This window comes from Narcine bancroftii, chromosome 4 (genome assembly GCF_036971445.1).
Source record: "Narcine bancroftii isolate sNarBan1 chromosome 4, sNarBan1.hap1, whole genome shotgun sequence".
Lineage (NCBI taxonomy): Eukaryota > Metazoa > Chordata > Chondrichthyes > Torpediniformes > Narcinidae > Narcine > Narcine bancroftii.
Window position 1 is genome coordinate 296,078,869 of NC_091472.1, and position 27,930 is coordinate 296,106,798.

The 27,930-nt window shown below is 40.5% G+C and overlaps 1 protein-coding gene and 1 long non-coding RNA gene across 2 annotated transcripts in view; both read right to left on the bottom strand.

Moving 5' to 3' along the window:
- LOC138762125 (uncharacterized) lies at positions 1 to 27,845 on the bottom strand. Its single transcript, XR_011356762.1, has 3 exons — positions 27,774 to 27,845; positions 15,533 to 15,650; positions 1 to 68 (listed from the first exon to the last, which is right to left on the bottom strand). It is a non-coding gene; the product is annotated as an uncharacterized lncRNA (long non-coding RNA).
- The window catches only part of kcnj3a (potassium inwardly rectifying channel subfamily J member 3a), a 211,922-nt gene that overhangs the window by 15,399 nt on the left and 168,593 nt on the right, over positions 1 to 27,930 (bottom strand). The gene's annotated exons all lie outside the window — the stretch shown is intronic.

Here is a 27,930-nt window from a genome sequence, read left to right on the forward strand (position 1 = left end):
CACCAGCAGCTATACTTCATTAGGAGTTTGAGGAGATTTGGTGTGTCACCAAAGACTCTTGGATATTTCTAAAAGAAAGGTGTACCATGGAAAGCATTCTGACTGGTTGCATCATGGTTTGGTATGAAGATGCTAAAGCACAGGACAGGAAAAGGCCTGCAGAAAGTTGTGAACTCAGCCAGTGACATCATTGGCATCAGTCTCATTCCATCAAGGACATCTAAATGAAAGCAGCCTCTATCCTCATGGACTCTTGTCAGCCAGGCCATGCCCTCATCAGGAAGGAGGAACAGGAGCCTGAAGATGAACACCCAATGGTACATAAACAGCTTCTTCCCCTCTGCCATCAGATTTCTGCATGGACAATGAACTAGGCACGACCTCACTTTGCACCAATTTATTGATATTTTTTTTAATATAATTTATGGCAATATTTGGACCTGTAATGCTGCAAAAAAAAAAAGAAATTTGTCACGTTCGTGATAATAAATTCTGGTCCTGATTGCACGGTCAGTTGAATTGGACTTGGATAAATGCGAGGCTGACAGATGGACAGCACGGTTAATGTAGTGATTAGCACCAGTGCCAGCGATCGGGACCAGAGTTCGAATCCCATGCTATCTATGTATATTCTCCCCGTGTCTGTATGGGTTTTCCCTGGGTGCTCCAGTTTCCTCCCACCGCTTAAAATGTACCGGGGGTTGTAGGTTAATTGGGTGTAATTGGCAGCACAGGCTCATGGGACAAAAGGGCCTACTGTATGTCTAAATTTAAAAAAAGTTCAAACTGACTTCTTTCAGAATTTAGGTCAGGTGCTATGAGGACATGGGAATTAGTAAGGAAATTTTGTAGCAATGGAAAATTGCATGAACTTCCACCATAAGGTCATGTATGCAAGAGTGAAAAACAACAAAGAGGTGTAAAGACACTGACCATGGCCAGCAAAGATTAGCTGGCTTAAAACCAGAACTTGACCTTAAAAGAACAAACTCTCAGATAAAACAGCACTTTAGTCAAGAAGGGATGAGCAGGTCAGGCATCAGAAAACACGTGTCACCTAATAGTTGGCAGCTATTCCTGGGAAAGCCATGAGAATACAGTGTTAAGTTCACAACTTGAAGAGAGGAGATATTAGATGTTGTTGTGTCAGTCACTGAATTATAATAGTAATCTCTCAGCTCAAGTAAAGATAAATAATTTTAAATTACAGAATTCTGATTTGTCATCATTATTAACTCGCTTACTCTTTCAATAACTCAGTTTAATTCTTTTCCTGCCCTTTGTAAATGTGAGTGGTCTTGGTGGACCTGCTTGTCCTACAAAGGATCTGGAGTTGTAATAATGGCAAGCAAGTAAGGGCAACAAGTTTTCTTCACTAAAGGTTGTAATGAACTAGATACATTTACATGATACGCCAGACATTTCATAATTAACGTCACTAATTCAAGAATTTTGTTTGAGCTTACCATGAAAATTCCCGAAATGCCATGGAAGGATTCAAACATTCTAGTTATTAGTTCATGGAACATAGTCCAAGTTACTAGTTAATAACCATTAGGTATTGGGATCGTAATTTGTGAGGTTGGTGCTGGTGAGGATGGCCTAGGGTGTTAGCAGCTTCTTGATCATATCAGAGGTTTGAAACTAGGAGCTCGGGTTCACCGCTGGAACAAACAGGAGGCCATATGGCTGCAGAAGTTGTGGAAGTGCAGGAGGCAAATCCAATGGTATGCCTTGTCTCTGAAGGGACTTCCTTTTGAATCATAGAACAATTACAGAACAAAAACAGGCCACTTTGGCCCCTCCAGTCTGTGCTGAACCACTTTCTCTTGTCTAGTCGCACTGACCTGCACTCAGTCCATAGTCCTCCATACCTTTCCCATCCACATACCTGTCCAAACTTCCCTTAAATGGTAGAATCGAGCCTGCACCTACCACTTCAGCTGGAAGTTCTTTCCCCATTCCTACCACTCTATCCCCCTCATAATTTTAAATACCTCCATCAAATCACCTATCATTCTTCTCCAATACAGGGATTAAAATCCTAACTTGTTTAACCTTTCCCTGTAACTCAGTTCCTGACGTCCAGGCAACATCCTTGTAAATCTTCTCTGCACTCTCTCTATCTTATGTATATCCTTTCTGTAGTTAGGTGACCAAAACTGCACACAATACTCCAAAATTGGTCTCACCAATGTCTTCTACAACTTTAACATAACATCCCAAATCCTGTAATCAATACTTTTGATTTATGAAGGCCAAGATGCCAAAAGGTCTCTTTACAACCCTATCCACCTGTCACGCCACTTTCAGGGAATTATATATCTATTCTCAGATCCCTCTGTTCTACCTCACTCCTCAGAGCCCTACCATTTACTGTGTATGACCTTTCTTGGTTTGTCCTTCCAAAATGTAACACCTTACACTTGTCTGCATTAAATTCCTTCTGTCATTTGTCAGCCCACTTTACCAGCTGGATCAGATCTCTCTGCAAGCTTTGAAAACTTTCTTCGCTGTCCATATCTTCAATTTTAGTGCTATCTGCAAATTTTCTGATCCAATTTACCAGACTATCATCCAGATCATTGATATAGATGACAAACAACAATGCTCCCAATACTAATGCTAGAGGCAAACCACTAGTCACAGGCCTCCAATCTGATAAGCAATCATCCACTATTTCTCTTTGGCTTCTCCCGTCCAACCATCGTTGAAACCAGTTTACTGCTTCACGATGAATACCTAACGATTGAAGCTTCCTGACTAACATGCCAGGTGGGATCATGTCCATGTAAACAACATCCACAGCCTTTCCTTCATCAACTTGTGTGGTAACCTCCTCAGAAAAAAAATCTATTAGCTAAACATGATCTACCATGCATAATCAGTCCCTGGCTATGCAAATAATTGTATATCTGATCTCTTAGAATACCTACCTACTACTGATGTCAGACTCACTGGCCTTTAATTTCCAGGGTTACTTTTGGAGTATTTTTTAAACAATGGAACAACAAGAGCTCCCCTCCAATCCTCCGGCATCACACTTGTGGCTAAGGACATTTTAAATATTTCTGCCAGACCCCCTGCAATTTCTACACTAGCCTCACTCAAGGACCAAGGGAATATCTTGTCAGGCCCTGGGGAATTATCCACACTTGTTTGCTTTAAAACAGCAAGCACTCCCTCCTGCATAGGCTCCATGACCTCACTGCTTGTTATCCTTACTGCCCATGATTTTATGCCCATTTCCTGAGTGAATAACGAGGAAAACAATTAAGATCTCCATCATCTTTTTTGGCTCTATAAAAAGCCAACCAGGCTAATCTTCAAGGGGACCAATTTTGTCCCTTAATATCCTTTTGCTCTTAATATACCTGAAGAAACCCTTCAGATTTTCCTTCACATTTTCTGTCAAAGTAAACTCATGTCTTCTTTTTAGCCTTCCTGATGATTCCTTTCTTGAGATTTTTCTTGCATTTTTAATACTCCTCAAGTACTTCATTTTCTCCATGTTGCCTATACCTATTATACACCTCTCTCTTCCAAACCAGATCCCCAATATCCCTTGAAAACCAAGGTTCCCAACACCTTCTAACCTTGCTTTTGATCCTAACAGGAATATACAGACTTTGTGCTCTCAAAATTTCACCATTGAAGGTTCCTCCACTTATCTCGCACATCCTTGCCCAACAACAACTTATCCCAATGCTTATATTCTATATCCTTTCTAATTTCCTCATATGTAGCCTTTCTCCAATTTAGAATCTCAACCCAAGGGACTTGATGAAATTACCAAAGGAAACAGAGAATTTAATGGATATTCAGATCCAGAAGCAGGTGGTTGTGAGCAAATTGTTAGAACTGAGGCCTATTAAGTCCCCTGGGCCTGATGGGCTGCATCTCAGGGTGCTTAGAGAAGTTGCTCTGGAAATTGTGGGAGCTCTAGTTGACATTTTCCAAAGTTCTTTAGATTCTGGGGAAGTGCCTGCAGACTGGAGAGTGGCCGATGTTGTACCACTTTTTAAGAAGGGAGGGAGAGAGAATACGGGAAATTATAGACCGGTCACCTTGATGTCAGTAGTGGGGAAGATATTGGAATCCATCATCATTAAAGGAGAAATAGCAGAACACTTAGGAAGGAATAATAGTATAGGTGCTGGTCAGTATAGGTTCCTTAAAGGAAAATCTTGCTTGACTAATCTCCTGGAATTTTTCGAGGACGTAACAAGGAGGGTGGACTCGGGAGAGCCAGTGGATGTGATGTACTTGGACTTTCAGAAAGCCTTCGATAAAGTCCCACATAGGAGTCTAGTTTGCAAAATCAAGGAGCATGGTATCGAGGGTAGGGTGCTGCCATGGATAGATAATTGGTTGAGAAATAGGAAACAAATGGTTGGGATAAACAGGTAATTTTCTGGATGGCAGGAAGTGATGAGTGGGGTTCCGCAGGGGTTGGTGTTGGGCCCTCAGTTGTTTATCATTTATGTAAATAATTTGGATGAGGGGGTTAATAACTACATATGCAAATGCACAGATGACACTAAACTGGGTGGTAATGTAAAGAGCGAGGAGTATGTCAGGAAATTGCAGGGGGGACTTGGATAGGTTAGGGGAGTGGGCGGAAAGATGGTAGATGAAGTTTAATGTGAGTAAATGCGAGGTTGTCCATTTTGGAGGCAGAAACAAGAGAACAGAATATTATTTAAATGGTGTTAAGCTGGGGAGTGGGGTAATGCAAAGGGATCTGGGCGTACTTGATTACCGATCATTGAAAACTAGCATGCAGGTTCAGCAAGCAGTGAAGAAGGCGAACAATATGTTGGCTTTCACAAAGCTTTCATATGTTGGCGTATAGGAGTAGAGAAGCCCTCCTGCAGTTGTACAGAGCCCTGGTGAGACCTCACCTGGAGTATTGCATCCAGTTCTGGTCCCCATATCTAAGAAAGGACATACTTGCTATAGGGAGTGCAGCGCTGGTTTACAAGGTTAGTTCCCGGGATGGCAGGATTGTCATACACAGATAGGTTAGAAAGACTTGGATTATATGCGATGGGTTTAGAAGGATGAGGGAAGACATGATTGAGGTATTTAGGATTATCAAATGGCTTGACAGGGTGAAATCAGAGCACATGTTCCCATTGATGGGAGAGACTAAGACAAGAGGGCATAGTTTAAGAATACAGGGAAGGCCATTTAAGACAGAAATTAGGAGATTTTTTTTTACCCAGAGAGTTGTGGGTCTGTGGAATACATTGCCACAGAGGGTAGTGGGGGAAGATTCGTTGGATAGATTTAAGAGAGAGTTGGATACGGATCTTGTGGGCAGGGGAGTTAAGGGTAATGGGGATAAGGCTGGGATTGGTTATTGAAAGAGAAAGATCAGCCATGATCCAATAAATGGCAGTGCTGGCTCGAAGGGCCAATTGACCTACTCCAGCACCTATTGTCTATTGCCCAGACCAATCCTACTCCATAATTAAGTTCAAACCATTGGCATTACGATCACTGGACCTAAAATATTCCCCTACACATAATTCTTCTCTTTCTATTATTGATGGAGGCATCAGGCAAGTGGCACCTTTTTGGAACCTTTACAGCAAGCAAAAGTTGACAAATGTTGTGTATTTATGTACATGACAGTAAAAGAATCTTGATATCTGGTTTATTTTCCATTTGGTTTCTGACAGTGCTATAGACATCAAGCTCATGTGATGAATGCATCCATATTGAAAGAAGTGTTATCACCTACAGTACAACCTTGCAACGTTTGAACAGCCAGGAGTGCTGCAGCGCATTCCAGAAATGGGTTCACAATATGTCTCCATTCCCATGTGCTCAAATATTGATGGCAACTGAAGATAGAAGGAAACAAAGATAAAGACAAAGGAGAAGGATAAGAAGATGTCACCAGGATTTTTTTATGAGCCTGCTTTATACTTTCAGTGAGAGAAGACTAAAGTGGAATTTTTGTGCCTAGGGAATAAAACAGCCTATGATCACATGCAGTAAGACTTGGATAATGTTAAAGCATGGCCAATAACACTGGGCAACAAATGTTTTCAAAAGGTTTGCTTCCTGAAATAAAATTGGGGATTAAGATAGATGACATCAAGGTGAACACAAAGATAATTTCAGATTTCTCCCACACAGCCAATGTTTTTGAATATTTTAATATGAGATTTCACATCCAAAGTACAGAGTACCTATGGATAGATGTTAAAATTCTCAGATATACTACACTTAAAATCACCAATGCCTGAAGAGGGCGCACAAAATCAGTGAACCGGTGCGGACTTGAAAGGCCAACATGGCCTGTTTCCACTCCATAAATGGTTATATGGTTAAGTTGGAGAAACATTAAATTATATTTTCTTGAATTTATCCTGTTTAATCACATAATGATGCTGAAACATTGCATTAGTTCAACTGACCTAAAAATATTTTGCCACTGATTTTTGTTTGTACTCAGTTTCTGATGCCTCTTGTTTTAGTGTCCAGCAACAGTCGCCAGCATTGATTGGTTTCAAATGCCCTGATATTGCTTTTCTATGGTTGGCATGTCCTGATGAAACCTTTCACTTATGATTTTTTCAGATAGAATTTGCATGATTTTACCAGTCTGGTAGAATGTCAGAGGTCTCGGCATTGGTCGTTTAAGAGTTGGGACTTGTAACGCGCGTCATCCATACGTGCTACTCATTAGCCCATTTGTTCATAGAATGCCTGCAGTTAACTTTGGACTGCAGGTGTTACGGGAAATTTACCATGGGTCTAGGAGGTATAATATTGGATCAGGAATGGCACCCTCATTCCTGTTCTGATCCTTTTAACACAGCATGTATTCTGGAAAAATGGCAATAATTTCCTGGAACACAGGAATCAGTGGCTGTGTTAAAAAAAACATAACTGACTACATCAAGATCAGTGGGGAAGAAATCCAAGTGCGTATGCAGAAAATAGATTTTCAAAATACATGTTGAACTTCAGGTTTCGTATGCTTGAAGTAGACTTAAAATATGATAGGCAATCACAAAAATAAGTTATATCTAAAAAAGGTAAGTGATAGAAAAATTTAAAGTTATTTTCATGATCAGCTGCTCAAAGTCAATAAAATCAACCCAAAAGTTTTCAGGAAGGGGAATCTTTGTTTTCTAGTGTAATTTACTTCCATGCCACATGATTGCAAGGGAAAACAGGTTTTTTTTAGATCTTGTATTGTGCAATGAGATAGGTAAAATTAACAATCTAGTAGTTAGGGACCCTCTTGGAAAGAGCGATCATAGTATGATTGAATTTTTCATACAGATGGAGGGTGCAATAGTTAGATCTAAAACTAGTGTATTATGCTTGAACAGGGGAGACTACAACAGGATGAGGGAGGAATTGGTCAGCATGGACTGGGAGCACAGGCTAGTTAGCAGAACCGTGGAAGACTTTCAAAGAGATTTTTCACAGTGCTCAACAAAAATATATTCCCGTTAAAAATAAGGGAAATAAGGGAGAGAAGAGTCTGCCTTGGTTAAGTAAGGAAATAAAGAAAGTTTAAAATTAAAAGCTCAGATTCACAAAGTAGCCAAGAGTAGTGGGAAACTGAACAATTGGGAAAACTTTAAAAGGCAACAAAGGAGAACTAAATGGGAAATAAGAAAAGGGAAGAAAGATTCATGAAGATGAATTACCATAAAATATAAAATTATAAATATATAAAACGGAAGAGGGTGGCTAAAGTCACATAGGTCCTTGGAAGATGAGAAAGGGAGATTGATATTGAGTAATGAGGAAATGGCTGAGGCATTGAACAGATATTTTGGGTCACTCTTCACGGTGGAAGACATGTCCAGCATGCCAAAGAGTGGTGACAGGGAGGCAAAGGGAGGTGATGGCCTCGATAAAATAATTGTTACAAAGGAGATAGTGATGAGCAAACTAATGGGCTGAAAGCGGACAAATCCCCTGGTCCTGATGGGATGCATCCTGGGGTGCTGAGGGAAATGGCGGGAATTATAGTCGATGTGTTGGTAGTCATTTACCAAAATTCTCTGGATTCTGAGCAGGTCCCGGCAGATTGGAAGACACCCAATGTCAGTTCACTTTTTAAAAAGGGATGTAGGCAGAAGACTGGTAACTATCGGCCAGTAAGCTTAATATCTGTAGTCAGGAAAATGCTTGAAGCTATCATTAAGGATGAAATAGTGAGTCATTTAGAACAAAGGGGTTCCATCAGGCAGATGTTGCATGGATTCAGAAAGGGAAGATCTTGTTTGACAAACTTTCTGGAATTCTTTGAGGAGGTAATGGGTGTGGCAGTTAGAAGGGAACAGGTTGATATTGAATATTTAAATTTCCAGAAGGTGTTTGATGAGGTGCCAGACAAGAGACTTATCAATAAGATACAGATGAATGGAGTTGGGGGAAGCATATTGGCAATGGATTGAGGATTGATTAACTGACAGAAGGCAGAGTCAGGATAAATGGGTGTTTTTTTGATTGGAAGACAGTGGTAATTGGGGGGCCGCAGGGGTCGGTGTTGGGCCCGCAGCTGTTCACCATTTACATTGATTTGGAAGAGGGGACAGAGTGTCGTGTAGCCAAGTTTACAGATGATACTAAATTGAGTGGAAAAGCAAATTGTACAGAGGATGTGGAGAGGCTGCAGAGGATATAGTTAGGTGAGTGGGCAAAGGTCTGGCAGATGGAGTACAATGTTAGTAAATGCGAGAGGAATTGAACTCAAGAGCAGTGAGGTCATGCTGCAACTATACAAAGTTCTGGTGAGCCCACATCTGGAGTACTGTGTGCAGTTTTGGTCTCCATACAGGAGAAAGGATATACTGGCCTTGGCGGCAGTCCAGAGGAGATTCACCAGGTTGATTCTGGAGATGAAGGGGCTGACCTACAAGGAGAAACTAAATTGTCTAGAATTATACTGACTCAAATTCAGAAGAATGAGAGGAGATCTTATAGAAACATTTAAAATTATGAAAGGGATAGATAAGATAGAGGCAGGAAAATTGTTTTCACTGGTAGGTGAGTCCAGAACTAGGGGACACAGCCTCAAGATTCAGGGGAGTAGATTTAAGATGGAGATGAGGAAAAGCAGTTTTTCCAGAGAGTAGTGAATCTGTGGAATTCTGTACCCAGGGAAGCGGTTGAGGCTACTTCATTAAACACATTTAAAGTTCAGTTAGATAGATTTTTACATAAAAAAGGAATTAAGGGTTATGGGGTAAAGGCAGGTAGGGGGAAGTTGAGTCAATGATCAGATCAGCCATGATCTTATTGAATGGCAGAGCGACTCGATGGGATGGACAGATGGCCGACTACTGGTTAGGTTCTTAATAACTATCTTCAACAAGAGGGTGTCTTACCATTTCTCTGCACCATTAAACATTGTATGCCCCACTATAAACTTCTCCTGTCATGACTGACAGTATCTAACTAGATCAGCCACATAAATGAAGTAACCATTAGAGCGAGGCGAAAGATGGGTATTCTGCAGTAAGTGACTTAACTCTAATCTTCGCAAAGTCTTCCCAGCATCCACAAAGCTCACATCCTGAGTATGATGGACTTGCAACACTTGCTTCTATGACTTTGGCCTAGGAACATTGAAAAATTTTGACCTCATCTACGACAAAGCTAAAAGTGTCCTGTCTTTCCCATCGCTTTTGGGGAACACATGATGTAATGTGTCCCATTTATAAAGTGGATAGTTGCAAGGTTTGCTTCTTCCACGGTACCTCTCGAATATATAACCTCTATCACCCAGAAGTTTAGAGCCATCATCACTTCTAAATTCTACTAACTTGAAAGTTCTCTGTTGCTGGTCATTGGGTCAAAGTTTTACAACTTGAAAAGAAAGAGCACCAGAGCAAGGGATATATTCAGTTCAGTCGGTAGTTCAATGCTCCTTCTCAATGGAAATTAGGGTTCATTATTAAATAATGTGTCTGCCAATGGCAGCCACATTCACACGAGTGAATAAGAATGAAGAAAAGATCTCCTCAATGTAACAATATTGAATTAACCCTCAACCTTCTTATCAATGGAAAAGAAAATATGTGGCTCTTTTCTGTTAAGTGAAATCTTGATTTTCTAACATCAACCGTGTAAAAAGCTTTTTTACACCAATCAACCCTATAATATCCTTATGATGGAAGGAGTTGTACTCAAGTCTCATCACATGTTACAATTTTATCTTCTGAAAACAAATGCTGGTGATTGGTTTGCAATTTTAACCTACTTTCCTATATCTTTGATTGCCCTCTCCTAAATTAACCAGATGTGCCAATTTGGCATTATTCACAATTTTAAGTATTCCCTATGACACTGGTGCTCTGTGATTAGTAAGGGATTGGTTAAGGTGATATGTGAGTGAAAAGGAAAGGTTGAAAATCATTGCTCTCGACCCAATTGTTACTGAAATATTTTGCTTGTGGAAAATTGCAATTGGCCCATTTTCTTTGGAGTTATGAAACAGTGCACATAACGAGCCAATCAGGTATGATTCAGTGGTTTTCAAACTTTTTCTTTCCACCGATGTACCACCCAAAGCAATCCCTTACGAATCACAGAGCACGTATGGCATAGGGAATACTGAAAATGGTATGTGAGTGGAGAAGGTTCTGCCTTAGCACAATTTGTTGATGCATATATGAGCAACAATGGTCCTAGCGCTGATCTTGTGGAAATGATTTTGCATAGTTTATTATTTCCTTTGGATACTGCATAGCCAGCTGAGTTTCTCCAGCAGTTATGAGTACAGTAGCGCACTTAATGCTTACCATCCTTTTTACAGCAGTTTATTTTTCAGATTTAAGAGGAAAGGCAGCCCAGCAAAGCAGTTGCAATACCCTTAGAAAACTATTGGTAACTATCTGATTTACTTAACATCATTAACATAACATAACAATTACAGCACGGAAACAGGCCATTAGGCCCTTCTAGTCCGCACCGAACCAAACACCCCTTTTTAGTCCCACCTCCCCGCACAATGCCCATAACCCTCCATCTTCTTCTCATCCATAGACCTGTCCAACCTTTTCTTAAATAATACAATTGACTCCGCTGCCACTATTTCTCCCGGAAGCTCATTCCACACGGCTACCACTCTCTGAGTCAAGAAGTTCCCCCTCATGTTACCTCTAAACCTCTGCCCCTTAATTCTTAACTCATGTCCTCTTGTTTTAATCTTTCCTCCTCTTAACGGAAATAGTCTATCCACATCCACTCTGTCTATCCCTTTCATAATCTTAACTACTTCTATCAAATCCCCTCTCAACCTTCTACGCTCCAAAGAATAAAGACCTAATCTGTCCAATCTCTCCCTAGACTCTAGATGCTTAAACCCAGGTACCATTCTGGTAAACCTTCTCTGCACTCTCTCCACTCTGTTTATATCCTTCCTATAATTAGGCGACCAGAACTGCACACAGAACTCCAAATGAGGCCGCACCAACGTCTTAGACAATCTCAACATCACCTCCCAACTCCTATATTCCATGCAATGATTGATAAAGGCCAGCATACTAAAAGCCTTCTTCACCACCCTATTCACGTGAGTTTCTACCTTCAGGGAATGATGTACCGTCACTCCTAAATCTTTCTGCTCTTCTGTATTCCTCAATGCTCTCCCATTTACCACGTATGTCCTATTCTGATTCTTCTTACCAAAATGAAGCACCTCACACTTATCAGCATTAAATTCCATCTGCCATTTTTCAGCCCACTTTTCTAAGCAGCCCAAATCCCTCTGCAATCCTTGAAAACCTTCTTCATTATCCACTATTCCACCTATCTTAGTATCGTCTGCATATTTACTAATCCAATTCACCACCCCATCATCTAGATCATTAATGTATATAACGAACAACAATGGGCCCAATACAGATCCTTGAGGCACACCACTGGTCACCGGCCTCCAACCTGACCGACAATTATCCACTACCACTCTCTGGCCTCTCCCTTTCAGCCAATGTTCAATCCATTTGACTATCTTAAAATTTATACCTAAAGACTGCACCTTCCTAACTAACCTTCCATGTGGCACCTTATCGAAGGCCTTACTGAAGTCCATATAGACAACATCCACTGCGCTACCCTCATCCACACTCCTAGTCACCTCTTCAAAAAATTCAATCAGATTGGTCAAACATGACCTTCCTCCCACAAATCCATGTTGAGTGCTCCTGATCAGACCCTGTCTATCCAGATGTTTATAAGTACTATCTCTAAGAATTTTCTCCATTAATTTACCTACCACAGACGTCAAACTTACAGGCCGATAGTTGCCAGGCTTCCTCCTTGAACCCTTTTTAAATAACGGAACCACATGCGCAATGCGCCAACCCTCCGGCACTATCCCCATATCTAATGACATTTGGAAAATTACCGCCAGAGCCTCAGCTATTTCCTCCTTCACTTCTCTCAATGTCCTGGGGAAGATCCTGTCTGGTCCCGGAGACTTATCCACCTTTATATTCTTCAAAAGCCTTAAAACTACACCTTTTGTAATCTCTATATTCCCCATATTTACCCAATTTGCTTTTTTTTATCTCACATCTCCCAATATCCTTCTCTTTAGTGAATACCGAAGAAAAGAAACTGTTCAATATCTCCCCCATTTCTCTAGGCTCCACACACAGTTTTCCGCTCTGATTTTCGAAGGGACCAATTTTGTCTCTAGCTTTCCTCTTACCATTAACATATTTGTAGAACTCTTTTGGATTAGTTTTCACCCTGCTTGCCATAGTTTTCTCGTACCTTCTTTTAGCTTTCCTAATTCCTCTCTTAAGATTCCTCTTACATTCAATGTAGCTTTCAAACATCTCCTTAACTCCATGCTTCTTATATCTAATGTACGCCTCCCTTTTTCTTCGAACCAAGTTTCCAATATCCCTTGAAAACCTCGGCTCTCTCAAACCTTTTTCCCCTCCTTTTAACCTAACAGGAACATAAAGCTTTTGCACTCTCAAAATCTGATCTTTAAAAGACTTCCATCTCTCTACTACATCCTGCCCATAAAACAAATTGTCCCAATGCACACCCTGCAAGTCCTTTCGCATCTCCTCAAATCTAGCTTTTCCCCAATCAAAAATCTCAATCCTTGGCCCTGATTTCTCTCTTTCCATAATGACATTGAAGCTGATGGCATTATGATCACTGGACCCGAAGTGCTCGCCAACACTAACCTCCGTCACTTGACCCATCCCATTTGCCAACAGAAGATCTAACACTGCTCCTTCTCTGGTCGGCACCTCTACATATTGTTGTAAAAAACTATCTTGCACACATTTCACAAACTCTAACCATCCAGTCCTTTCACAGAATGTGTTTCCCAATCTATATGTGGAAAATTAAAATCTCCCATAATTACAACCCTGTGCTTATCACAAATATCTACTATCTCCCTACAGATTTGCTCCTCTAGGTCTCGGTCCCCTCTGGGTGGTCTATAATACACCCCTACAAGTGTAACCTCTCCTTTCCTACTCCTCAGTTCCACCCAAATAGCCTCCGTGGATGTGCCCTCTAATCTATCCTTCCTAGGCACCGCTGTAATATTTTCCCTGACAAGCAATGCAACCCCACCTCCTCTTGCCCCTCCAACTCTATCACACCTAAAACAACGAAACCCAGGGATATTCAGTTGCCAATCACGTCCCTCCTGCAACCATGTCTCACTAATCGCTACCACATCATACTTCCAAGTATCAATCCACACCTTCAGCTCATCCACCTTTTTTACAATACTCCTGGCATTAAAATATATAAATTTCAGGGATTTCCCAATTTTTAATCCCTGTTTTCCCTCATCTTTAAGAACAACATTATTTACTTTTCCTGCCAATTGCCCTTCATCTTCTTCCAGAGCATTTCCCTTCTCTATCACCTGTCCATCCATATTCAAATACTACAAACTTTCTTTGTTTGCATTCTAACCTTCTCCTTACTGCTCTGTACTATTTTGTTCCCTCCCCCCAACCATTCTAGTTTAAAGGATCCTGAGTAGCCCTAGCAAATACCTCTGCGAGGATTCTGGTCCCCCTGGGATTTAAGTGTAACCCGTCCTTACTGTACAGGTCACATCTCCCCCAAAAAAGGTCCCAGTTATCCAGAAACTTAAAACCCTGCCCCTTACTCCACCCCTTCAGCCACGTGTTAATCCTCCACCTCATTCTATTTCTATTCACACTGTCACGTGGCACAGGGAGTAATCCAGAGATTACCCCCTTTGCGGTCCTTCTTTTTAACTCCCTACCTAACTCCCTGTACTCACTTTTTAGGACCTCTTCTTTAATTCTCCCTATGTCATTGGTACCTACATGTACCACGACCTCTGGCTCCTGTCCCTCCCACTTTAGGATATCTGGGACACGAGCAGCAACATCCCGGACCCTGGCACCAGGGAGGCAAACCACCATCCTTGCTGCGTCCGCAGAATCCCCTATCCGTCCTCTTAACTATGGAGTCTCCGACCACAATTGCCCTCCTCTTCCTTTCCCTCCCTTTCTGAGCTACAGGGGCCGACCTCGTGCCGGAGGCACAGCCACTGTCACTCCCCCCAACCTTGATGTCCCCCTCAACAGTGCTCAAAGAGGCGTACTTATTGCTGAGGGTTACATTCACAGGGCTCGTCTCTGGCACCTTACGTTCTTTTGTCCCTCTCCTAACAGTTACCCACCTTTCATCCTCCCGTGGCCCTGGCGTGACCACCTGGATGTAACTCCTGTCTATGACTACCTCTGTTTCCCTAACCAGCCTGAGGTCATCGAGCTGCAGCTCTAGTTCCCTAACACGGTCCCTGACAATCTGTAGCTCGACACACCTAGTGAAGATATGGTCATCCGGGAGTCTGGAAGACTCCAGGACCTCCCACATCCGGCACTCCCGACAACACACAGCCTTAACACTCATCCCTTACCCCAATGAAGTAGTAATGAAGACTATCTTAGCTTTCTCTCCGCCTGCTTTCGCCGAAGCCACAAGAGAAACCAAAAAAAAGTTAAATGATATGGAATAATTAAGTAGGTTTCATATCCTAGGGAAAAACAATTAAGGGCAGTAATAGAGAAACCTAATTAGGAAGTTTTGTCCAGGAGGTAGTTGGATATGTAAATAACTTTGACTTCACGATTAGCAATTTTGCCACCTAAAAGAATAAAGTGAGTTTCCTATCATAAAAAAAATGTTTTCATGTCATAAGAAGTTTTAATTGGAAATCTGAAAAGGGGACAGCTTTATATTTTGACATGCAATTAACATAAAGCCCTTTATTTGTCACAAAATAAGTAAAATGTTTAGAATTTTAGACTTTTGTTCCCATTGTAATGAATCACATGAGAATTATCATTTCAATTCATGTAAAGATCAAAAGCTAGTTTACAATTATAAAACATTCAAACTTTAATAAGTATTAAGCAACTGCTGGGCTAATTATTTGTGGATATCCTATTTGAATAAAAGTATATTTTGTGGAATGGATCACTACTTTTTTTAGGATATGTAGCTAAAGAAAGTAGCTCAGCCATACCTTTAAATTCCTGTCCTTGTATCATCGAGGTACTCGAGGCCACAGTTCTTTTCCTGTATATCTATGTTATTGTCTCCTTTGTCTTCAGGAAAGGTGGCATTTTTTTTCCATTAGTTACCTAATGGAAGAAATATTAGGGTCAATGTGAGGTAATGGGAGGACTTTAAGTCTTCCTCCCTGCTCTTTCTCTTTGTTCTTGTAGTTCAATAAAGCCAGGAGTTAGGATTTAGTATTTAAATATGAGAATCTGTATATATATCTATATCTATATATAGATATAGATATATATGTATATAATATATGTCTTGTGAAGAATGCATCGCTTGTTTGTTAGGCGTTTAGATTAATAAACTATTTGGTTCCTGATACAAATCTGTCCCAACCTGAGGGTAGTTATAGAAAGATTAACTGTTAAAATGTAAAATCTTGAGAAACTACACTCAACTGTAATTGTTGACTGCTTGAGACTTTCAGTTCATTGGCACAAATATGAATGCAGTTATTATTTTGATTGGGTCATTGTGGGGCACATAGGGAAATCATATAATTTAGATCTTATCTTCATGGACTGCATCAGTGTTTGTTTTCTTAAGGTGTAAAATCAAATCACGTCCTTTCCCCATGTTCTGTAGAAATGGTAATTCAAATTTATTTAATTTCATTAATATAAGCCATGCTACATTTCTCACAAAATATCAGTACAAAAAGTATAGGTTCCACAAGACTCGTACCACCAACTGCTACCCCTCCTAAACAACAGACTCAGAGATTCATTTCAGGACTCTCACTTTGCACATTATTCATTATTGAATATTTATTCTTTTTCGGTATTGCAGTCAGTTTGTTTAAATTTCTTTGACTACATTTCCCTCTTTTTTTCTAACCACCTTTTTTCTTGAGTAGAGTTTACAGTTACTGAAAGTAGAAATTGTGCTTGGCCTGCAGGAAAAAGAATCTCAGGGATGTATGTGATGTCATGTATGTACTCTGACAATAAATTTGAACTTCAATAAAGCATCACATGTTTCAGTAATGAACTGTATGAAGAAATATTGGCCTCCATTGCTTTTTTTAAAAGTAATAATACTGAGTCCATGGCCCTCTAACAATTTCTGTGGAAGTAATCTTTCACCATTTGCCTTTAAAGCCATTTAATTTCCCCTTTAACTTCAACAGCTCTTTGAAAAAGGGCCACAATCTCTCAATCCAGATCCAAAACAATAAACTTTCATTCATTGTAATATTGTATGCTTGTTCTAGAGCTCTAATATATGTTTAAAATGGGATAGCCAAATGAATGCAGGCCTAAAACAGCCTATAATATGGCTGCAAGGTTCAACATTGTCTCCATAATGTTGATAAACTAGCAAAAGAAAGAAAATTAAAATAAATGAACAAGTATAATAAAAGTTACAAGGGCTTACACAATCGTGCAAGGAGAAACAAATATCAAACATAAACCTGAGAGAAAGGCAATATGGAGTTGAGATATTTTTTAAAATCTATTTTTAAATAAGGAAGATACAAAAAATAAGTAGAAATTGTCGGCAATTAAGACAGATTTTACAAAAAGAAATTTTAAGTAAATCGGCATTAGTGAAGGAAATGTATGAAGAAATCAAAATGGTCTATATTAGATTAGAGAAAGAACTGGAGAAATTACAATGACTAAAAGTCAACCAACTGCTGAAATGAATGCCCCACCTTCTAAGGTGTTCAAATGGATAGTTGAAGTGGTGTTGTTAATGATCTGCAAAGTAAATTTAGGGAGTTAGGAAAGAGGCTGAAGTGCAGGATCTCCAAGGTGGTAATCTCTGGATTACTCCTGGTGCCACAAGCTAGGGAAGGTCAGAATAGGAAGAGTGAAGACAAATGTGTGGCTGAAGAGAAGGGGCATGGGGTAGGGTTTCAAGTTCTTGGATCATTTGGAATCTTTTTCTGGGGAAGGGGTGACCTGTACAGGTGGGTGACTATACTTGGAAAGTGTTGAACCTGAACTCAAGAGGACCAAATATTCTGGCAGAGAAGTTTGCTCTGGCAGAGAAGGGTTTAAACTAGATTTGCAGTGGGGTGGGAACCAAAGTAAAGAAGAACTTAGCACACAAGTAGGGACACTGGTCAGGAGTTTGTGTGGATAGGCCGGCATATTGTGCCCAGTGGCGCAACAAAAGTAACAAATAAAGCACTAATGGTTTTGCATTTAAATGCACACAGCTGAAGAAATAAAGTGGAGGACCTTGTAGTACAGGTACACATTGGCAGGGATGATGTTGTGGCCAGCATGGAGTCAAGGCTAAAGGATGGATGTCATTGGAAGCTTCTTGTTCAAGGATACACAGTGTCAAAAGGATAGGCAGATAAGCAGTGTTGGGGGGGGGGGCGGGGTGGACTCTGTTGGTAAGGAACAATATTAAATCAATAGAAAAAAGTGACAGGATCAGAAGATATAGAACCATTGTGGGTTGAGTTGAGAAATGGCAAGGCTAAAAAGACACTGTTAGCAGTAATATATAGACCATTAAACAGTAGCTGGCATATGAAGAAAAAAATTACAGCAACAAATAGAAAAATGTGTCAGAAGGGAAAGGTTATGGTAGCTAGAGGAATTAAACATCCAAGTAGATCGGGAAAATCAGGTTGGGACTTGACCCCAAAAGAGAGAAGTTGTTGTCAGCCGACAAGATGGCTTTTTAGAGCAGCTTGTTCATGAGCCCATTAGGGGATTGGTTGTACTGGATTGGGTATTGTGTAATGCAGCAGAGGTGATTATAAAATTTGGAGTACAGGAACGATCAGCATTCATTCATTACAATATGATTGAGTTCAATTCAACAAGGAGAAACTAAAGTCAAATGTGTCCGTATTTCAGTGGCACGAGAGAGGAACTGGCCATAGTAGATTGGAAGCGGACATTAGTAGGGAAGATGACAGACCAGTAATGGGGGGAGTTTCTGCAAGAAATGAGGAAGGTGCAGGATACAGTAAATACATACCCAAAAAAGAGGAACTATTCATATGGAAAGTGTCACAACTGTGGTTTCCAAGGGAAATCAAAGCCAATATAAAAGCAGAAAAAAGGGCATACAAAGAAGCAAAAATTAGTGGGAAGAAAGAATACTGCGAAGTTTATTCTAAAAACTTGCAGAAGGAAACTAAGAAACTCATAAGGAGGGAAAAGTTAGAGTACCAAAGTAGGCTAGCAAATATTATCAAAAAAGCTTCTTCAAGTATATAAAGAGTAAAATAGAGGTGAGAGTAGATATAGGACCATTAGAAAATGATGCTAGAGAAATAATAATTGGAGACAAGGAGATGGCAGAGGAGCTAAATGAGTAGTTTGCATCAGTATTCACTGTGGAAGACATTAGTAGTGTGACAGATGTCCAAGGGTATCAAGAAATGGAAGTGAGTGACATTGCTATTTCAAGGGAGAAGGTCCTCAGAAAGCAGAATGAACAGGATGTATCTCCTGGACCAGATGGATTGTACCCTTGGGTTCTGAAAGAGGTAGAGGTCAAGATTGTGGAGGCATTGGTAATGATCTTTCAGGAATCAATCGATTCTAGTATGGTCCCAGAGGAATGGAAAATTGCAAATGTCACCCAATTCAAGAAGGGATGGAGGCAGAAAGGAAACTCCAGACTGTTTAGCCTAACATCGTGGTTGGGAAGAAGTTAGAGATAATTGTCAAGGATGAGGGCTGGCACAGTTGGCATAGCAGTTAGTGCAATGACTTTGCACACCAGCAATTGGGACAGGGGTTCACACTGTCTGTACGGAGTTTGTATGTTCTGCCCGTGTTTGTGTGGGTTTTCCCTGGTGGCTCAAGTTTCCTCCTACTGTTCAAAATGTACCGGGATATAGGTTAATTGGGCGGCACGAACTCTTGGACTGAAATGGCCTTTTATCGTTCTGTACAAAAAAAGAGGTTACAGAGTACTTAAGAGCACATGACAAGATGGGCCAAAGTCATCATGGGTTCCTTAAGGGAAAATCTTGCTTGACAAATCTATTGGAATTCTCTGGAGAAGTGAGAAGTGACAAGCAGGGTACATAAAGGAGATGTATTCTGCGTATTCAGATTTTCAGAATGCCTTTGATAGGGTGCTGCACAGGAGGCTACTTAAGATAAGAACCCATGGTATAAATGGAAATATACTAATGTGGGTAGAGCATTGGCTGATTGGCAGAAAGCCAAAAGACAGAATACAGAGAACATTCTGGTGGGCTCCCAGTGGTGTTCTACAGGAGTCAGTGTTGGGGCTACTTCTTTTTATATTTTGTATTAATTATTTGGATTATGGAATGAATGATGTTGTAGACAAATTGGCAGATGATATGAAGGTAGGTGGAGGAGCAGGTAATGTGGAAGGAACAGGCAGGCCTCAGAAGGATTTAGACAGATTAGGATAATGGGCAGATAAGAGGAAAATGAAATACAATGTCAGAAAGTGTATGGTCATGCATTTTGTAGAAAAAATGGGATTTATTTAAATGGGTAAAAGACATTTAAAAAAGCAGATGCAAAGGGACCCGGGAGCCTTCGTGCACATTAGCCCAAAAGTAAACTTGCATGTTGATTGAGTCAAAGGAAGTCAAATACAAGAGGAATAGAAGAGCAGGGATGTGATGTTGAGGCTTTATATGGTATCGGTGAGACCTCACTTGGAGTATTGTAAGCAGTTTTCAGATTTATTGTCAGAGTACATACACAATATCACATACAACCTGTAAGGGTTAAAATGAATTGTAAGTTGCAAGCAGTCTATGAGTAGTGATTGTTTACACATTATTTTGAGTGTCACTTAGCAACATTTTCCAGCCAAGGTCTTCTGGCTTGTTTAGAGAGTACATGTTAGTTAGTTTCATTGTTCTACGAAATAGTAAAAAATTAGAATGATCTGACAACTTTTATTGACCATTTAACCATCTTTTAACCATTGTCTAACAAAGTCTTTATGTCAAATTAAACCGTGAATATTCAACTCAACTTCAGCATGGATTTGTTTGAATGAGTCACAGTCAACAACATTCTAATTTTTGCAAGCAATTTTCAAGGAAAATAGTTGCTACCAACCCTATGATTCTTTTGCATGTGGGCAAGGCTAAATTATCACTTACTGGTAGTGCAAAAATAAATTGTACTCAACATACACATGTAAACAAAAATAATGTAAACAAACTGCAATACAAAGAGAAAAAAATCAATAATGTGCAAAAGTAAGAGTCTTTAAATGAGTCCCTGATTGTGTTTGTTGTTGAAGAGTCTGATGGTGGAGGGGTAGCAGCTGTTCCTGAACCTGGAACAGGTTCCTGATTATAGCAGCAAGAAGAGAGCATGTGCTTGCTGATGTGGATCCTTGATGATTGCTGATGCTTTTTAATGTAAGCATTCCCAGAGGATGTTTTCGATGGTGGGGAAAGTTTGGCCTGTGATGTCCTGGGTTGGGCAAATTTGGACACTTTATTTAAGAAAGGGGGTGTTGACATTGAAGAGAGTTCAGAGGAAGTTCACAAGAATGATTCCAGGAATGAAAGGGTTATATAAGGAGCATTTGCCAGCTCTTTTCATGTACTCATTGGAATTTAGAGGATGAGGGTGGCTCTCATTGAAACATTTTGAATGTTGAAAGGCATGGACAGTTTAGATGTATAAAGGTTGTTTCCTATGGTGAGAGAGTTGAGGACAAGAGGGTTTTAGGATTGAAGACTGTCTGCTTAGAACAGAGATGTGGAGGGATTTCTTCAGCCAGAGGGTAGTAAATCTGTGGATTCTTTGTGTCAGAGGTGGTTGTGGAGGCCAGATCATTGGGTGTATTTAAGCAGAGATTGATAGGTTCTTGATTAGTCAGGGCATCAAAGATTATGATGAGAAGTCCAGGCAGTGGGACAGTGTGAGGAAGTCAATCAGCATATAATTAAATGGCAGGGCAGACTCGATGGGCAAATAGCCTATTTCTGCTCCTACGTCTTGTGTCTTTCTCAATGCTTGTAATTCCTGTCTCTCGGGATCTTCTCCAACAGCTTGCCCACCACTTAAATAAGACTCACTGGTCTATAACTTCCTGGGTTATCCTCTGCTCCCTTTCTTGAACAGGAGAACAATATTTGCAAACCTCCAAAACTCTGGCACTTCTCCAATTCCTAGCAAAGATGTGAAGATCATTGTCACTGAACTCAATTTGCAAATCATTTGAAACACTCTTCTCTGAAATGAATACTAGACCTCTTGGCCTAAAAAATCTGAAATCCCATCACATTGACCATGGGAACACCTCAGGGCTGAGTCATAATGCTGCTACTGTTCAGTGACTATGATGAATTGGCTTACAGAAAGGAGTTGAATGTGGGAGGTTTGCCTTTTACTCCAATTACAGCAAGCATGTGCAGACTTCCATGTTTCACTCTATTGAGTGTTGTTCTTCTAATTTGCAGGTAGCTTCGCTTTGGGAGTGCATGAGGCCATGGATAGATAAGTCAGTGTGGAAATGGTGTGTTGAATTTGTGTGTGGAGCCAGGATCATTGTTCCAATGAGAGTGTGCAAACTCTGTAAGGACCTCTACTACCCAACACATATCATCTTCCACCTACTCACTTCGGGAAAGAGATACAGAATTATTAGAGCCAGATGCAACAGGCTGAGAAACAGTTGCTTCTCATGAGCAGTGGTTAAATGGTCAATAAAAGTTGTTGGATAATTCTAATTTCTTACCATTTCATAGAACAATGAAACTAACTAATGTGTAATCTCTAAACAAGCCAGAAGACCTTGGCTGGAAAATGTTGCTAAGTGACACTCAAAATAATGTGTAAACAATCACTACTCATAGACTACTTGAAACTTATAATTCATTTTAACACTTACAGGTTGTACATATATAGGTTCTGCCTATCTATGTATATGTACAGTATCTGTGTTATGACTGTGTGTGCATTTGCACTGTTTTTGCATTATGGACTGAAGAAGGCTGTTTTGCCAAGTTGTATTGTTACAATCAGGTGATAAATAAACAAACTTGGAATAAAAAAATGGTTTCCCACTGGGAGGTCTTTGTTATTGCAGTGGTCAGAGCAAAGTTGCTGGACAAAACGATCTCCCAATCTGCATCCAGTTTCTCTGATGTAGAGGAGGCCACAATGAGAGCACAGGATGAAGTTGATGACCCCTGTAGATTCACAAATGAAATGCTGCTTCACTTTGAAGGATTTTTTGGGGGCCTGAATGGTAAGAGGGAAGAGGTGTTGGTACAAGTATAGCACTTCTTGCAGTCACAGGACTAGGTAATGAGGGGAAGAGTTAGTGAGGAGAGGAGAAGATGTGGCTGGTCGTGGGATTATGTTGTAAGTGGTGGAAATTGTGGAGGATAAAATGTTGGATGTGGAGGCTGGTGGGATGGTAGGTCAGGACAAAGGGAATCCTGTCCTTGTTGCATCTCAGGGCGGGAAGGATCAGGGCAGACATGCAGAAGGAGATGCAGGTAAGGGCTGAGTTGATAGAAGTAGAGGGAAAACCATGTTTCTTTGAAGGAGGAGAACATCTTGAATGATCTAAAATGGAAGACCTCATCCTGGGAGCAGTTGCGATGAAAGCGGAGGAATTGAGAGAAAAGAATACAATCCTTACTGGAGATAGGGTGTGAAGAGGTGTAGTTGAGCTAGTGGGTTTATGGAACGTGTGTGCAGATAGTTTGTCTGCTGAAAAAGAGAAAGAAACCAAGAAAGGGGAGAGTTTTGCCAGAGATGGACCAAGGGGGTTTAAGGTCAGGCTGAAAGTTAGTAGCAAAGTGGATAAAGTAAACGAAGCCATTATGGGTGCAGGAGGCAGCACCAAAGTAGTCATCGATGTAGTGGAGGAAGAGATGAAGAGCCTTGCCTGTTTAGGTTTGTAGTATGGATTGCTCCTCAAAGTCAACTAAAAGGCAGGCACAGCTGGGATCCATACTGGCATGCATGGCTACCCCTTTAACTTCTTGCCCATGTAGGTTGACCCACTACCAACATGAAGGATGGACAGAGGCATCAACATTGGGACTGCCTGGCCAGGAAATAGCTTCTTCCTGCAGAATGTGTGATTGATGACAAACAGTAACCTCCAACTCAGTAAATCATCCCAAAATATTTATATATATATATATATATATATAATTTTTAAAAATTATATCTGCATGTATTTATGTAATTGAAGGTATTGTGGACAGTGAGGAAGACTTTCAAAGCTTGCAGAGGTATCTGGATTAGCTGGAAAAATTGGGTGAAAAATTAGATGGAATTTAGTGTGTGGTGTTGCATTTTGCAAGGACAAAACAAGAAAGAACATACATGGGTAAATGGTAGGGCACTGAGGAGGGTGAAAGAACAGAGAGATCTGGGAATACAAATAAATAATTCCTTCAAAGTGGTGTCATAGGTGGATAGCGTGGCAAAGAGAGCTTTTGGCATATTGGCCTTCATAAATCAAAGTATTGAGTATAGGAGTTGGGATGTTATGTTAAAGTTGTAGAAGACATTGGTGAGGCCAAATCTGGAGTATTATGTGCAGTTTTGGTCACCTAACTACAGGAAAGATATCAATGAGATTGAAAGAGTACAGAGAAGATTTACTAGGATGTTGCCTGGACTTGAGGAACTGAGTTACAGGGAAGGTTAGGCAGGTCAGGATTTTACTTCCTGGAGCGTAGAAGAAATGAGGGGAGATTTGATCGAGGTATTTAAAATTATGACGGGAATAGACAGAGTAAATGTAGTTAGGCTTTTTCAAATGTGAGATACAAACCAGAGGACATAGGTTAAGAGTAAAAGGGTAAAAGTTTATGGGGAACATAAGAGGGAACTAATTCACACAGAGAGTGGTGGGAATGTGGAATGAGCTGCCAGCTGAAGTGGTAAATGGTTTGACATTGAAGAAGAAATTCAAAACATGGTTAGGAGGGGTATGGAATCTATGTACTGGGTGCAGGTCAATGGGACTTGGCAGAAAAATAGATAGAGACAGACTAGAAGGGCTAAAGGCCCTATTTCTGTGTTATGTTCTGTGGTTATCATTGTTATGCATTGTGTGGGGAAATTGCTGTGTCATTTGGTTGTATATGTACCATCAGATGACACTAAAACAATATTGGAAAGTGAGCAACAAAGTGATGTAGGTGAGTTGAGTGAATGGCAGATGGTGTTCACTATGGGAGAAAATCCAATATTATTCAATTTGACAGGAAGTATGTAATTAAAAAAAATAAATGGTAAATGAATAAATGTTGATGTAGATTGGAATTGGATCAAGCTGGTACATGAAATGTGTAAAGCTATCAGCAAGGGATTAGAAAGGCAAATAATATGCTGTCTTTAATTCTGAGGAGGCTTCCAAGAGTATTAAAATGTGAAATTGCATATAGTTTTGGTGAGACCACCCTAATGAGCCATGGAGTTTGGTCTCCTTATCCAAGGAAGGATATACTTGAATGGTGAACATCAAAGGTAATGAGTATATATCATGTAGAATAATTAGATCGATTCCTGGGATGAACTATTTGTCTAAAGAAAAACGGAATAGGGCAAGCCGATATTAAGTGAGGTTCAAAGGGATGAGATAAAATTTCATTGAGACAACATCTCACCTAAAAATATAAAATCACAAAAGAGGATGCTGAAATCTTGTTGTTTCTGGCTGGAGAACTTCAAACAACAAATTAGAGAATCCGTGAAAATGTTTGACACAGAAAGTCATTTAGCCCATTTTGTCCCTGCTAGTTGAAAAAAGATCACTCAACTTAATCCCTTCATCAAGTATGAGGTCCAAACCTGCTAAAACAATTTTTAAAAATTGCTATTTATTTGTGTGTGTGTGTGTGTGTGTGTGTGTGTGTGTGTGTGTGTGTGTGTGTGTGTGTGTGTGTGTGTGTGTGTGTGTGTGTGTGTGTGTGTACTTTTTTAGACCTAGAGCATGGTAACAGGCCATTTCAGCCCATGCTACCCAATTTGCACCCAATTAACCAACACCCCCAGTACATTTCAAATGGTGGGAGGAAACCAGAGCCACCACGGAAAATCTACGCAGACATGGAGAGAACATATAAACTCCTTTCAGACAGCGCGGGATTCAAACTCCGGTCCCAATCACTGGCGCTGTAAAGGCATTACGCTAACTGCTCCAGCAACTGTACTGTTTATATGTATCATTTGTCTGTACATGTGTTTTGCACTGTTCTGCACGGTGGACCAGAGAATGCTGTTTTGTCAGATTGTACTGGTACAATCAGATGACAAGTAGAATTGAACTTGAATGCAGCAAGTTTCTGCTGTTTGGACACGTCCAAACATTTTTTAAATTGGAATACAGGTTTTTGCCTCCATCATCCTTCCTGCTAGATAGTTTCAGGACTTGATTAGGGTCAGTGTGCAAAATCTGATCTCCCTGCTAATTCTTCCAGTTCATATGTAAAGGTTCTTTCTAATTATATCTAGTTACTTTGCAATTTTATATATAGGTTTCATTCGAATATATAAAGTAGATTCAATAGTGGACAATCGGCCCTTCGAGTCTACTCCCTCAATAAGATCATGACTAATCGACTCACTGGCAACTTATCTGTTCCAAAGAAAATGTTTGAAACATTCATTTTTTCTTGCACCTGAAATTTTCCAACCCTGGCAATAACCCTTTGAATATCCTCTCTATCTTCTCCATTGCCATCGCAAATTTTCTTTAATGTGATGACGAGAACTATGCAGGGCACTTAGGGTAGTGTCTACAAGAGTTATTCACAATACTAGCGTCATCTCTCTGCTCTTATGCCCTCTGCAAAGGAATCACAGTATTGCAATTCCTTTTTGATCACCTCATTGAACAGTTCAGGTATTTTAATGATCACTAGACAAATAATCAAGGTTCCTCCAAACACCAACCGCCGGTTGATTCCTATGGATGCTGTATTACTGCATTGGAGCTCAGCATCTGCAGATTTTCCTTGATGTCAGCTGTTAATGCAGTCTACATTTTTCTGTACACAATGTAAACAAATAAAGAACTGTAAACGAATAATGAAATGTAAATAAACTGTGCAATACGGAGATAATATAAAAAAAATCAATAAAGTGCAAAAGGAAGAGTCCTTAAATGAATCTCTGATTGACTTTGTTGTCGAGGAGTCTGATGGTGGAGGGGGAGCAGCTGTTGCTGCTCTTGTGGCACCTAAACCTCTTTCCTGATGGCAGCAGCAAGAACAGGGCATGTTATGGGTTGTTGGTATCCTTGATGATTGCTACTGCTCTCCAGTGGCAGCATTTCATGAACATCTTCTCAATACTGAGGAGAGTTTTGTCTGTGATGTACTGGGTGAGTCTACTACCCCTTGCAAGGCTCTCTGCTCAAACCTATTGGTGCCTCCATACCAGGCCGTAATGCAGCTGATCTGCAAACTTTCCACTACACCTCTGCAGAAGTTTGCTAAGGTTTTCTTTGTCATAGCAAACCTCCACAAACTCCTGAGGAAGTAGAGGCACTAATGTACTTTCTTCGAGATGACATTAGTGTTGGGTCCAGGAAGTGACTCCCAGGAAGTTACATTTGATCAACCTCTCCACTTCTGATCCCCCAATGATCACTCGATTGTACATCTCTGGTACAATCCAGAATTAGCTCCTTGGTTTTGCTGTTAATGAGTGCAAGGTTGTTGTTAGTATAACATTCAGCCAAGTTTTCACCCTTTTTTATACAAACAAGAAGGGAAGGCTTTTAAAGCATTGAAATAAGGTTTAATTCTCACCAAAAAAATGATGGCCACTGTTAATCCACAAGTTGAACTCAATGCGGCCGCCAACCACCCAACCACCACTGCCAATCCCTGACATGAATCCACTGCTGCCGTGGATTCCCAGGGAGGCTGCCCGGGCAGGTGGAACCCTCACTGGTGAGTCCAAATGCCAGAGTCCCGACTTCGAATCCTCCCCTAGGCCTGCCACGCATGCACACTGTCGGCCAAGGAGTAGGCCAAAGAGAGAATTAGGAGTCGGTATCTGGTGTGCTGATGAGAGAAGGAGGGAAGAGGATGGGAGGGGAGGGGAGGGAACACCACTGAGCCCCACTTCTGCCCGGGAGGCCGCTCTCCTTGATGATGCTGGGACAAGGGATTCTTCCAACCACTTGTGGCTAGGAGACAGTGGCACGTAGTTTAGAGGGAGAGTTGGTGAGGAAAGTCAATAGGGGAAAGTAAAGAAGAAATGGAAAGAGAGAGGGGAGGGAGTTACCTGAAATGAGGACAATCGTTCTATCTTCATGTCGAGTGAATTTTTTTTAAGCCTGTGAGGTCAGTTCGGCTCTGAAAAAAAATTTAGATAAATGAGGATTTCTGATTTGTTTTGGATATCATCATTTATCCAAAATGTTAAAAAAAAGATTTTGGAT